The sequence below is a fragment of the Solanum dulcamara genome, chromosome 11 (assembly GCF_947179165.1).
Source record: "Solanum dulcamara chromosome 11, daSolDulc1.2, whole genome shotgun sequence".
NCBI classification, from domain to species: Eukaryota; Viridiplantae; Streptophyta; class Magnoliopsida; order Solanales; family Solanaceae; genus Solanum; species Solanum dulcamara.
Genome location: NC_077247.1, coordinates 11,474,597 through 11,485,302, shown reverse-complemented (window position 1 = coordinate 11,485,302; position 10,706 = coordinate 11,474,597). Strand labels below are relative to the sequence as shown.

Below are 10,706 nucleotides of genomic sequence, written 5' to 3'. Positions count from 1 at the left end.
AAAACCTGACGTATAACAGTGAGAACATTAAAGAAAAGGTTGTTATTAATAAAACTGTTTCATGACATTCTTTATTTCCTTTATGTTTCAGTCTTACAAAGCAAAAATAGCAGATTTTGGCTTGGCAAAACAAGCTACTTTGGATAGTAAATCACATGTGTAAGCACGGGTAATTGGAACGTATGGTTATGCAGCTCCAGAGTATGTTGCAACAGGTAAACTTGTAGTCTGTTCGGCTTCTGCAGTTGGAAATTCTACTTCTCTTGAATCACATCTTGTGCTTACAGGTTTAAACATATAGTCAAGTCTGACAATATGTTTGTTCATACTGGTATTGTCATTTTTCTACAGAACACTTGTAAGTGAAGAGCGATGTCTATGCTTTTGGTGTCTTTTTAGTGGAAATGCTAACAGGTCTATGAGCACTAGACTCAAACCGCCCAAGTAACAAGCATTATCTGGTTGAATGGATTAAGCCGCATTTATCTGATAAAAGAAAGTTGAAGGACAAGATCGATTCATGTCTGGGAGGAAAATATCCATCCAGAGCTGCAGTACAAATAGCACAACTGGCACTGTCATGTCTTGGACATGAACCTAAAAGCAGACCATCAATGAAGCAAGTAATGGAGAAACTAGAACAAATTGATGCTGCCAATGAAAGACCCGAGGAGCCTAGAATTAGTTCCAAACATCAGACTGCTAAAAGATATGGTCAGCAACCTTTGCACCATCCTTTTAACAAAATGAAGAAGCTACAATAGCTTTAGTTGTCCAAATACAGACAATTTCTTCTTCTTCTTCTTCTTATGTCGTGTTGGTCCTGTAATCTTAGCTTGTCAGGATAAGTGATAAGGCTCTGTATGGCGTTGGGTTGTGATGGTTTTAGTGACCAGTATTTTGTACATTCAAATTTTGAGTCAGTAACTTGTTATGGATATCATTGAATAGGGAGATGCCACTAGACCATAGAAATTGGAAGCACATAATACGTTTTGCTATAATCAAACCCCATACCATGGTCCTGGAAGGGCTGCAGCAATGTTTTGTAAATTGAAAAGTTAATATATACCTTAGAGCATTTCTAACCCTAACACCAAATTTTATACCAAACACCAAATTTGGTGTAAATCAACTCCTACTTAACCAAATTTTACACCAAAAAAGAATCATTTTCTCTCTCTTCATTATCATATTATTATTTCTTATTTCATTTATATCTTCTTATTTAATAGAATAAAATTCTTTCTAAAAAACATTCACTATATATAATTTTCATATTGTTTAAATTATAGTCATTTAATATAAAATTATTTTATATCATAATTTTTAAATAATATAAATTGCTAGCAAATATTACATATTATACATAATGATGGATAACACAAATAAAAGTGAAATCATTAACGAAATATAATTAAATAAATATTACACAATTGAAAATTTTATTTTAAGTTCTACATGAATATTCAACTTTCAAGATCACTACGGTGCTCCCATAAATGCTCTATTAATGCATTACGTAGTTCAAAATGCGCTTTTTGTCCTTAATTTTTTTATGTTGAGATTTATATTTTTGCATATTTAATTTTTGTCAACGTTAATTGTACTTATATCCAATTCAAATTTATAGCAGAATTAACATAAATTTAATTTCAAAAAAATTCAAGTAAAGGAAAATAATATATAAAAAAATTAAAATTTCAATCTAAAATTAATATTATAAAAATATTACGTAAAACTAATAAAATATTTTAATTAAAACATACAAATTTATATAATATTTAATTAAAAGTATATGTATAATAAAATAATAATAAAGGACAATTGGTGTGATGAATAGTGTAGTACCAAATTTGGTGCCACACTATTCACACACCAAATTTGGTATAAAATTTGGCATGGAATGGAGCAACTTTGCACTAAATTTTATATCATATATAGTATTTGATGTAAAATTTGGCATGAATTGGAGATGACGTTAGGCAGTTACACTTGCAAAATCAAGATGGGACGAAGCTTCAATTTATAAGTGCCTAATGTATACATTAACTTTTCAATCATCATTTTTAGGAATTATAAACTCTAAATATGGTTATTGTAATTAATTAGCTAAGTGTCACGGACTTAATTCTTCCCCTTGTTCATGATCAAGTGGTGGGTCATGACATAAGTCCCCCTTAAACTACATCACATAGCTAATTACAATCATCAGTTTTAGAAACTTACATTTTTCTTTAACTTTTACTTCCTTCGTCCCAGTTTGTATAATGTAGTTTAACAAGAAATATTGTTTAAAAATATGAGAAGACTTTATAATGTTCTAAAGTTACTCGTAATATAAATGTATTTTTAAGTAGGAGGGTTTTACGATCCAATTCCGCAAACCAAGTTTCAAAATATTTTTATAACTTGGTGAAAAACTCTCATTTAAATTTATTGCTTATTTTTTTTAGAAAAATAAAAATTAAAGTCGTCACTTAATTTTAGGAAAATTAAGAAACCATTTAAAAAGGAATTTTTAAAGAAATCTTTTAATAAACCAAAATCGAGTAACAATTCAACCAATCCTCTAAGAAAGGATTTATGCACCTTTTTAAGGTTCACTAACACGTGGTTGACCGGCAGATTAAAAAGCTCGGCATATTTTATGAAAAAATTTGAATTACTTTTAAAAAAATAATTATTTTAAATGACTAAAAATATATTTTTAACTTAACAATTTATCCGAGTAAAAATTTTGAACTAAATGGTTAGTTCAAAATCATAAACATGGATTCAAAACTTTTCAATAACTATGAAAGAATATGAATGGTTCTTAAGTTATTCTATTAGCTTAAGTTGCCTAATTTAAATGGATTTTGAAAATTTGAATATTTAAAGTAAACAAATAACCAAATAGCGAAAAATCCATTAGAATCTCCCAAGGATTCATCTAACTTAATAATAAAAAGTTAGTAACAATTATCACAATTATCATAGATTCACAAATAAAGGAACTAAAGTAAAGTAGAGAACTGAATAGCTAGAAAAAGGCAGTCTCTTGCCCATTTTTGATTCCCGCTGCTACTGTGATCAATTTGGATTCTTAAATCCAGAATCTCAATTTCCATCCCTTTGGGACTGCAATTATTCTTCTACTGAGCTGCTGCCACTCTATGATATTAGCTTCCCTTTGAAACAGCTTGATGGAGGTTGACTCGAAAAGACGAATATGCAAGAGATGGGGAGCCGATTGAGACCTAAACGAGAAAACGAGAGAGAGTCCATGCAAATAAAATAAGGAAAATAAGGATTTGTAACGAGTACGACTAAGATCTAACCATAATAAAAATGATACATAAATCAAATTTCAGAACATTCAATTAAACCATACAACTTTTGCTACAAAACGTGTAGTGCGGACGTTGGATAGAAAAGAAAAATGAGATCAAACAAATAAGACTCAAACAAATAAAATAATTTAATAGGACAACTGTGAGTTTCACATTTTCGCTTCAATTAAAGAAAAAGCATAAAAGGTATTGAAAAAGGAGTTTTACTCCCTAAATTTAACCAAAGAAGCAACAACATAAGCTTAAACAGTCCACTAAATAAGGAGAGTCTAAAATCAGCCAAGTGAAACAAATATGCAATCATAAGTTTAATGGAAGATGTATTAAGAAACAACAACAACAACATGATACTATCCTGACATTTTCTTAATGACATTTAAACAACTAGTATACCAAAACTTTAATCTAACTAAAGGGAAACACCACAAAAAGAGCTGCGGCATGAGAGTGAATACTTATACTATTTTAATTTTAGTATATAGTTATAGGAACAGCCACTGGAAAACTAATCAATTGAAGTATCATGAAAAAGGGGGGGGGGGGGAGTGTAGTTCAAACTTTTATTCATTAATCTAAACTAAAATCTTGTGCTTCCTCTACTTGAAATCAACAGGGCATTGTTCATGCCAAAATATCAATAAGTCAGTAAAGAAGAAAACTAGCACCTAGTTTTCACCTTAATAATCGATACAAAATTTGCTAGAAACAGAATGAAATATGGTAGCAACTAAGAGACTAGATACAGAAGCGAATCTTGACAGAACAATGAGAAAAATAAAGAAAATTTGACGAGAACCATCATATTAAACACCTCAAATCGATCAAGAAGGCTTAAAGTTGTTAGCACACAAAAAAATGGACATGTAGTCTTGAAATCTAGTGACAAATTAAGAAAGAAAACTGAAGTCTGCCCTCTACCCAGTGATTGAGATGGTACATTAATTATATCCCCAACCACTCGGTTCATTGGACGATACGAAATACACATACAGAGATACTAGCTTACATGAATACTCATCACTTAAAATGGAATAACCTTTCAACGAAGAACAGAAACTAAAACGCCATATTCAATATTGATAAATCTGACTATAACAAAAACAAATAGAAACGATCAGTAGCCAGATTAAAATTCCCTAAAGAAATCATTTTACTCAGAGACATTACTGAAAATAAAAGTTAAACTAAGCTACTCTACATGAATATAACCTTAACTGCTAAAGCTAACACACAAACTAATCAACCAGATGCGATAACTAAAAGAAACAAATAAAGAACACTAAAGAGGAAGAAGAGAAATTACCTGGTTCTGGGCAGCAAACTGAAACTCGAGTTCTCGGAGACCATTCCACCACTAAAATGTAACTAGGACAACCGAGGGAGAGAAAAACTTTCTAGAAAAATTAAGAACTCCCAAACAAGAGGGTGTTCTTTTCTAGCCTCCAAAAAAACATCCCCCAACAGTGAATGAAATGGGGTTTATTATAGGGAAGCATCTGGGTCGATTTGAAGGGGGGAAACGATGTGGGAATTGGGAAACTTTCAAAAATCATTGAGCGGATAAGGTTGCAAGGCTGGAACGCACGATTTCGTAGGAATTTCAAATGGGAATTGTAAAAAAGAAAAAGGAGAATTGGATGGATAATACCAATTGGGAAACCTCCTGGAACCTTCATTTGTACTGGGTATCGTGCAAGGAACGCTGATAGTATGAATTTGAGGGAGAAAAGAGGAAAATTGATGGGTAAATTTGGGAATTTAGGGCTTGTTCTTCTTGTTGTTGAGCTTGGAGTTGTGCGTATGTTTGTTGTTGAATCAGGGAAGGAGAGAATAGAGGATCTTAGGTTTAGGGAAAAGGGCAGTGGGATGGGTCTGCGAGGTTTGGTCCAGGTAAAGGTTCAATTTGTACTGAAATAATAGGAAAGGTAAATTAGAATTAAGATTTCAAGGGACCAGTTCCTTTCAGAAATTTTCATCAATAACGAATCTGGTGAATAAAGTCGTATCCAAATTAACTAATCAAACTTGTTAATTTGACAAAGTAAAATAATTATAAAATTACTAAAATAAATGATTAATTACTCATTAACTATAATTTAACTATATAAAAGAAGTAAATACATATTTGAGTTAAACTTCCACTTCTTGATATGATTTTTCGAATTACTATTAAATCCAATAAATATAAAAATGTATATTATACATATATAAATATATATATATTTTATAGAAAAATGGCAAAATTTTCTTGACAATGATTTTAAAAGTATTTTTGATTTTTAAAAATAATTATTTCAAATTGTTTAATATTGAAGAAGCTTGAGAATTAATTTAATTGTAGCGAGCCAAAATTGGGTGTCAATAACTACCCCTCATTTGGCTTGGATTGATGAAAGAGATATGAGGCAAAGGAACTTGACAAATCCAATTTTCTCCGTCCACTATTCATCTCTTTAGAACAGTGAATGATAAGGATTCTAAGGATTTATGGCCGGACTCTAGTATTGGATTTCCTACATATATCAAGTTTTATGAGAACTCAAGCCACTTGTAGTTCGAAAAGCTTGATTTTGAGCATGATTCTGAAAGATTTCAAAAGCTGTTCTGATGTCAAATTATGGAGAAATCCAAAAGCTTGGGAATGGAATGAGGGGAGGTTCATTAGAGAACAGTCGAGTTTTCAACATCGATCCTTCCTACATATCCCTAAACTTAGGAATCAGACTACTTGTAGTTGGGCTCAAACGGTTGAAAAGGAAATCTCTTTTGCGGAAATAACCTTTAGCTTAAGGAGGAGTGACAAATGAATTGAGTGCGGAAAAGAGGCTTGATAACATCTCAACAGTGAATGTGGGGCTCTTCACACTGATAGTTAAGAACTTACATGGACATAATTTCCAAAGCTCTTGGTGTATTGTCACTCGAATTTGAAAAATTTGCTTGTAGCGAGGTTTGAAAATTTCACTAGATGCAAAACTAAAACTTTTTAAGCCCTAAGAAATACCTACACACCTTATGATAGGAATGTGGTGGAAGTCGATCCTAACAAACGTCCATAGAGTTTGATATTTCTCTTTGGACTATGTCACAGTTCGCTGCTAAGAATAAATTTCACATTATGCTGCGTCCTTTTTGACGTATTCCACATTCGTGTAGTACAAAATCTGAAAAAACATTATCAATAGCAAATGAAACATAAATAAAAATATAATTTATGCAAACCTGGTTTAACATGTCATACTGAAGGAGATGACGATCCAATTTCAAGTATATTGCTCTTGAAGGAAATGGTGATCCAAAATGATGCATCAATTTGAATATAACATAATGTGTCACACTTAGGGAGGTGACATCCCAAGTCACTTTTTAGGGATGTGACTTCCCAACTTATCACTTTTTAGGGAGGTGACGTCCCAATATGTTACTTTTTAGGGATGTGACGTCCCAATATATCATTTTTAGGAAGGTGACGTCCCAACGTCACTTTTTAGGAAAGTGATGTCCCAATATGTCACTTTTTAGGGAGGTGATATCCCAGTATATCACTTTTTAGGGAGGCAACATCCTAACGTGTCACTTTTTAGGGAGGTGATGTACCAATATGTCACTTTTAAGGAGGCGACGTCCTAACGTGTCACTTTTTAGGGATGTGATGTCCCAACGTGTCACTTTTTAGGGATGTGACATCCCAACTTTTCACTTCTTAGGGAGGTGACGTCCTGGTATGTCACTTTGAGTGAGGGAAAATTCTAATATAATAATAATAATAATAATAATAATAATAATAATAATAATAATAATAATAATAATAATAATAATAATAATAATAATAATATAATGTGTCACATTGAAGGAAGTGACGCTCCAATAATAACATGTCATGTTGAAGGAAGCGACGCTCCGAATAATATTATGTGTCACATTGAAGGGAGTGATGCTCCAATAATATAATGTGTCACATTAAAGGAAATGACACTCCAATATAATATAATATGTCACATTAAAGAAAGTGATGCTCCAGTAGTTATTTAACGTGCCGAGGTGGCGGCTTAATTTGTATCTATGATGACAGACAATCCGAATACAATATTTATTCATGTAGTTTGAGAATTCGGTAACATCTTTGGTTGTCATTAAAGACTTTCTCATCCCTGCGCTCACAGAGACTTTGTTAATTTGAAAACAAAGAGCTTAACATATGTCAAGACATTTTAAATATGTCATGATGATCTGATAGCCAAGAAGAACAAAAGATTCTGGAAGAACGCCCCGAGAGAATTAACGTTGAATGGAGGATCTAACGGCCGATTAGGGATGTCACAAAAGGTGTATCCCTATTTTGATTTGGATCTCTCGTAAAGAGGATTTTCTTGATAAAGAAAGTCTTTGAAATTTGAAGTTGAAACAGAGATTTTTAGAATATTGTACCATTTCAAAAAACCAACCTTGTTTCCAGTCCAAGGGTACTTAATTGGAATAGTTTATAAGAAATGAAGAATTGAATGATTCAAAAACATGTCCCATTTTCCTCTAAGGTCTGTAGGTTTGAAACAATAATAAAATTGAATCCTTATATAGAATTGCCTACGTATCTTGTTGGAATAAGAAATTAGATTTTACGTAGTTCGAACTTGAAACTTTATAGAATTTAGAGAACATAATATTTTCCATCAAAAGGCGAGAGGATATGGAAAAAAATGAAAAGAAATTCGTCAACATAGAACAAAATTAAGAGATAGCTTGTTAGATTGGATCCTAGAAGTTGGGACTCCTTATCATATCAATAACATCTTTGAAAAGATTGGCTTGTGTCATTTTTTTGGTGAACATCTGACTTAATTCTTCAAAACTTTGGGAGGATCGTTGCAATTTTGCCTCCAATTATAACAATGACACTTGTGAAGTTCAAATGTAAGGAGTAATGAGATAAAATTATCAAAATAAATAGTATAAAAGAAGATAAGTTAAAGATGAAGTCGTTCAACTTATATTGGTGTGGATAACATCTCATCATTTTAGCCATTGCGCTGGACTATTTTACGTGCAATGTTCAAAGAATGTTTTATATATCACAATAAAGTAGTAGAAATAAATTTAGAAGATGAGTTCGAGTAGAAATAACCTGTATTATGATGAGGCCACTCTGGATCTAGCGATGCCTTGTGACTTTATAGTTCCTGCATCCAAAGAAAAATTCTTGGTTTGCGAGAGATTGATTCGTGTTGGCTTTGCCTTGCCATCCTGATGATCCTCTAACGTCTGTCTTGCAAGCTTGTATGGTCTCGAAATGTAGGATTGATAGAATATTTGAGGACCCTCCTAAAAAATTTTGCCCCAGTTTAGATATATCAGAACTCTTGAATTTTCTCATAGTTTCCAATTGAATTTTTTAGAGAATCTTAAAAATTCTGCCTAGTTTCAACTTCGATGAGATCTCTAATTTTGACTTTCTACCCACTTTTAATTATAAAGGAAAATGAAAATCTTACGAGGAATATGATCGAACCGATGTGGCGCCTACGTATCCTGCTGAAATCAGGTCAAATATAGTTCCAGTTACAAAGGAAAATTGAGATATTTTTGATAATGTGATCGAAGCTGATGAAGGCCACCTACGTATTCCACTAGGGAAATCAGGTCGGACGTAGTTCACATACAAACAAAGAGGTGTGATTACAAAGGAAATGAAACCATAATGCGTGATTACAAAGAAAAAAGGATAAAATTCAATTACTGAGAAAGAAAACAGCAAACTCTAAATGCAAGATTGAAAGATGTCAAAAATGCGACTTCCAAAAAACTTCATTCTTTCTTGCGATTGGTTATACCAACGACTACTTCTTGTTCTTGGACAACGGGTTGTTGTTCATATTTGGTATAGCTTCTATGAGTTTAACCACTTTGTTGTCAATCAGGTCTCGAGATTTGTGTTTGAGTGTCATACACTTCTTGGTATCATGCCCAATGACTCTTGAGTGATAGGCACAATGTTTACTTGGTACATACCAATCGGCTGAAGTATTCAAATTCTTAGATTCTATTGGATGGAGTATTCCTGCCACTTTCAACCTCTAAAAAAGATGAGTTAGCAATTCCGCCAGGGGAGTGAAGACTTGAAGAGGCTTTCTCTCAAAGTTGGGATGAGATGCATTAATTCAAGGATTTTGCATTGGTCATGGAGCATGATTCTTTGCTTGTATGTTGTAGACAGGATATTGTGAAGAAGGATAACCTAGAGGTGGTTGGAGATTATATGAGGTAGATCCTCAAGTCATTGTAATCATAACTTCTTTCTCGTTTTTCTTTCCACTTCCAAAAGAACTGGTTTGGTAAGCTCTGTTAGTGAACTGAGATGTGGTTAGACATGTTATTCTCTCAGTCTTGAGACCATCTTCAATCATTTATCCACCTTTGATAACTTTAGCAAATGTATTTGCACCCATTGTTACCATTCGCTTATAGTATTCTTGTAGAATTCCCAATAAAAGAATGAGAGAAATCAATGATTATATCGATGATCGAATAATCAAGCACAAGCTCCTTTATATAGGAGAGAGTTGTAGAGTCTTAGGCTAGCTAAACTTAGAGTTATACTACAACCTAAGTACAATTACATATATAGAGATTAATTACAACTACTACACTCACATAGCAGCAACCCAATTTTAATCTGACTCTAACTCGTCTAAAAGTAAGTCCTACTATAACTCGACTCCTTGTCTAATAGTGAGTCCTACTATAACTCAACTCTTTAACATTATTTGATCCTTATCTTCAACACTTCCCCTTAATCTAGTGAGTGGTGGGACACTTACTCTTAGGCTGCTTAGAAAACCAGCAAAGACTTTCTTTGTTAATGCTTTGGTATGAATGTCAGCTAGCTGATCATTGGACCTCACAAACTGAGTAAGAAGTTGTCCTCTGGCAATATTTTCTCGAACAAAAGGATTGTCCATCTCAACATGTTTGGTTCTAGCATGGATGAATGGCTTGACTATCATGTACAAAGCACTCAAGTTATCACAATACAGTGTAAGAATTGACTTGAGGTACACCCGAAGATCATGAAGTAAATATGTGATGCAAGTCAATTCTTCTACATTGGAGGCTAGTTTTACATACTCATCTTCAACACTTGATCGTGCTGCTATGGTCTATTTCTTGGAAGTCCAAGAAATAGAATTTGCAACTAGGTAGATGCCATAACCTTTAGTTGATCTCCTAGTAGTGGTACAACCTCCCCCGTCATCATTTGAATATCCATACAACCTACGAGGTGATTGTAAAACAATTCTGAGCCCAAAGTGTAGAGTACCTTTGATCTATCTTAGAATCTTTTTGACTCCTTGAAGATGTTCAATATTGGGACTT

General features: G+C 33.0%; 1 long non-coding RNA gene across 1 annotated transcript; it reads right to left on the bottom strand.

Annotated features, from left to right (window-relative positions):
* Positions 1–2,899: 2,899 nt before the first annotated feature.
* LOC129875104 (uncharacterized) lies at positions 2,900–5,270 on the bottom strand. Its single transcript, XR_008763073.1, has 2 exons — positions 4,639–5,270; positions 2,900–3,242 (listed from the first exon to the last, which is right to left on the bottom strand). It is a non-coding gene; the product is annotated as an uncharacterized LOC129875104 (long non-coding RNA).
* Between the last annotated feature and the right edge of the window lie 5,436 nt (positions 5,271–10,706).